Source organism: Hevea brasiliensis, unplaced genomic scaffold (assembly GCF_030052815.1).
Source record: "Hevea brasiliensis isolate MT/VB/25A 57/8 unplaced genomic scaffold, ASM3005281v1 Scaf55, whole genome shotgun sequence".
Taxonomy (NCBI): domain Eukaryota; kingdom Viridiplantae; phylum Streptophyta; class Magnoliopsida; order Malpighiales; family Euphorbiaceae; genus Hevea; species Hevea brasiliensis.
The window spans coordinates 178,855-183,440 of NW_026615084.1; positions in this window are offsets into that span (position 1 = coordinate 178,855).

Below are 4,586 nucleotides of genomic sequence, written 5' to 3' on the forward strand. Positions count from 1 at the left end.
TTTAAATTACATTTTCTTACTAAATTCAAGTTCCAATTCATGAAATTAAAGAGTTTTAGGTATATAGTGCACTAATCTTAAATAGGGCAGATTTTTCCCAACTCAAAACTTCACTTTCCTTCACTTTCTAGGCTGCCAAAAGGTTGTTTAAGGTGTGGGGTAAAATTTTAATGAAGAGAGTTTAGGGTTTAGTGGTGGAAACAAAGGAGAAAGGAAGCTTTTGATTGCACATCAATGGAGGGAGGAAAGGAGGAGGTTTCGGCTGCATGAGGAAGAGGGTGATGGCTGCTGAAATTTTTGGTTATTTGGTCTTCATTTAGTCTCTTTATTAGTTAGTCAAATGATGGCTTAATTGTGATTGGTCATAGTTTTCTTAATGACATCACCATGATGTCATAAATGAGCTTTTTCCTCACTTTCTTTTCTTTCCTCCACTACTCATTTTCAATTTAATTTCTAGTAATATTTATTCATATTTTATGTCATATTAATTATTTACTCAACTGGACAAGTCGGCTAAAAATCACCTCTGAAGGCGAAATGACCAAAATGCCCTCCGTTTGGCTGAACGGGTCAAAATTGTCTGTACCAATTGAAAAATTTTTTCTAGGTATTTTCTTGGCATTCTAATGCCATAGGAACCTCAGTAACCCTTCTCTGGAGTCCCAAAAATTATTTTATAATTTTTCCCTCGGGTCTAGGGCTCCTAGTTGCGAGAACCGCAACTTCCCTCCGGTTACCCATCGCTTGGGCACCGGCTCGTTTGACTTGGTTGTATTTTATTTCTAAAATTTTTACTAAGTGTTTCTTATTAATATTTGAGTTAATTATGGTCCCTCACTTAAGTTTAATTATTTTTTCCGGACGTTCTAGCTGTCCGGACCGACACCGGTCACCGGAACAGTAGAATGTACGGAGTGGTTACCGGGAGGGTGTTACAAGGGTTTTGACCTAACTTTAGGAATCTTGTATATGACTTGAAATTGATGATGTTGAGATGATTTGTTGACTATTAGAAGTGCTATGAATGTTAATTGCAGTTTGGGAGTTAGGAGAAATTGAATTAGGGAGTGCTAAATTTTCATATAGGTTTTGGGACCTATGAGTCTAGTGTAGTTTTTTAGCCATAAGTAGAGTTGTGTTGATCCAATTGTTGTGAAGCCAATTGGAGATGAAACTAGGGCCAAAATGCTCCATTTTTCATAAAGAGACCATGCCCAAAAACTATCCCTAACGTGACCTAAAAACTGCTTGAATTCGGGAAACCCTAATCTGGACCTAGTAAAATGACCAAATAAACAGTAAATGTTCAAATGGCCATAACTTACTATAGAAAGGTCAGAATGACCTGATTCTTGAAACCATGGAAAGCTTAGATGTATTAGAACAACTTTCATGAAGAACAAACACCCAAATTCTAACCATAACCAAATCAAATTTCTAACCAAAGTTAGATTGTCAAAACTGCCAGAACCAAGTCTGCCCAGAAATTCTTGACTTGAACCTACTCGACCAGTTTTGGCAAAAATGCCATAACTTGGTCCACAAAATTGCAAATGCAGTGAAACCAAAGCCAAAATCTCATAAGACCTAGAATTAAAATTTTGGTGCTTTGACAAAAACTCAGAACCTAATGGAACTTGGTCAAATTGCTAGGATAAATCAGCATGCCAAAACCTAAAATTGAACTAAATAACCACTTGACCCTAGAGTAGTATTTATAGCATAACTTTTAGTAGTAAAATCCAATTGGGATGAGCCAAACTGTTCTAGAAACATGAGGAATAGGGCTCCAACTTTTATTTAGGAATTTTCCTCAAATTTTGAGTGTAGGAACCCTAAAATGAGAACCAAAGATACTGACCTAAACCTGAAATCCTAAAGGCACAAGGTTCATGAGTCCAAGTCAGTCAATTAACTATAACTCACCCTACATGACCTGAAAAATTATAATTCTTAAACGTGAGTGATCTTAAGACATAGGGTAGCAATTTATATGAAGAACATTAGGCCTAAAATTGACTATAGCATGCCTAAATGAATAGGCAAATATTGACTCCAAAATCTGCCTGATTCTAGAACCAGAAACAGCTAATGAACTAGTTATGGTAATTTGACCATAACTTGAGTTTTAAAACTCCAAATGACATTATTCAAAAAGAAAAAAAAAGAAAAGACATAAAAGAACAACTTCCATGGAGGGAGTATGGCCAAGCTGTAACACCCCTCACCCGACTACAGTGTAGCCGAGCAAAGTGTACTACATTCGGTGCCGGAGCACCCTATCTTATCTTACTTTATTATTTTAGTAATTTTGAATTCGTTTAATTTAATATCAATTATCTTTCTTTAGAGAAACCAATAGGGTTTTCCCTATTTTATCTCACATTGGCGTATTTTACTATTCACCTGCTTGGAATTCAACAATATTTTCAAAATAAAATCTCATCAATTATTCTCATAACCATCTCATAATTTACATCCCATTCATATATTTCAATTTCATATTCATTTCCATGCATTATCTATATATTTTAAATCTGTCTTCAAGTCCATACAATCTCATTCATGCTCAAATCACATAAGTAAAATTTTCAAATTTCATTAATTTACATAATTTCATAATTTACATGATATATAAATTAATTACATATGAAAAAATTAATTTATTAATTTACATCACATTTCTATTAATTACCTGTTCATAATCTACATTACAATACAATATCTAGCATTTTATACAAAATACAAAATATGATCTATATGGGCCCTATCTACATGCATTGTTAAGGAGGTGACAACCTTGAATACTTTAGACACTTCTGCAGATCTGGACTCCAAAAATCTTAGTTAAAGTACCTGCGCGAGGAAACAAATCCATCGCGCTAAGCATTAGTGCTTAGTGGTGCAATAATATAACAAGAAAATAAAATATACAAATAAAGAAAGAACGAAGCATAATTTGAATATTTAAGAATCAATTTAATTTAATACAATATGTCTAATATTAATTATCTTTTGTTCTATTTTGTTCCGCTTTGGAAGCGTTTAATTCCTAAATTTACAGTGATAATGTACAATATACAGAATTAATAAAAATACTCAGTTTATAGTCATATGGCAATACAAGGTACATTTAAAATATTTAGTTAAGTTATACCTATTTTTGCAACTCTTTTATCATTTTACTTAATAATTTTTATGTGGTTTGGATCACTTCATAATTCTAACTAATTCTTTTGAAGTCTTATTAACTCATTTATTTGATTTCTAATATTTTTAATTACTAATAGTCTTAATTTATTTCAATAAATTACACTGCCCAAGTAACCTACGACAGGCTGACTAAACTGGATAACAGGTCGTTGGCACTGGACACCGCGGTGCCTCGGGCTATCATACCATGGGATGTAGAACGTCAACCACGTATGCAGTCAGTATGGCTAAAAAGCCATGATAACACATAATCGGGCATAAAGCCATGAGTACGGGCATAAAGCCATCAATAAAGGCATAAAGCCATTCGCAGTACTGCTAAAACAATACCCTATTGGCATGCCAATCTATCTAATCTGACACACATGTCTAGGCAATACAAGGGCACATAATATCATCAAATATTAATATATTGCGTTTTATGACTTCATTATTTCATGACATATTCCATAATTTATACATTCATCGTAATATTCATACATTCCTTATATCATTCATATTGATCACAATTCACATTCATTTGATCTACCATTCAAATTTAAAACATCTTTCCTTTCTCTCTTGATGGGAACCTAAATCCCAAATGACACTTTTATCACATTTATTCATTCAACAATCTATTCATGTAAGGTACATTTCATACTTCAAGTTGTATTGCTAATATATTATGAACTCCATTGGTGTTGGGAGTATAAGTCTCAATTACAAAATTTTTGGTATTCATTAAGTCATTCAAATTCACCAATTACAATATATATTTATACATTACTCATAATGACTTCTTTAATTTCTTTTATTATTTCTTATGTCTTTAAGGTTACTATTCACACGTTGCTATTCACTCAAATTGTTGACTTTTCATATATAATAGGTGTGTTACTTCCAATTGCACTAAGATCCCACATTTTTGGTTCTATTTTTGTTGGCATTGATTGCAATTCAAAGCCTTCTAAAAGTATTTCCAAATTTTCAGTTTTTATATCCTATGTTTACCATTTCATTGGTCTATGCTAAAGTGAGAATTTGGCTAATCTTTCTTCATGAAAGTTGTTCTTTTATGTATCTAGTTTAATTTCCTTTTTTGAATCACTCCATTTGGAGTTTTGTAGCTCAAGTTATGGTCAAATAACCATAACTGGTTCATTTCCTAGTTCTGGTTCCTTAGCTAGGCAGATTTTGTAGTTACACTTTACAAATTTTATTGACCAAGTTGTAGTCACATTTAGGTCTAGTGCTCTTTATAGAATTTGTTTCCCTATGTCTTATGGTCACTCAAAATTTCTAATCACAATTTTTCAAGTTTTGTAGAATTTATTATACCAATTTAAATCGCCTAGACTCCAGTACCCTGTGTCTTCAGGATCCAGATT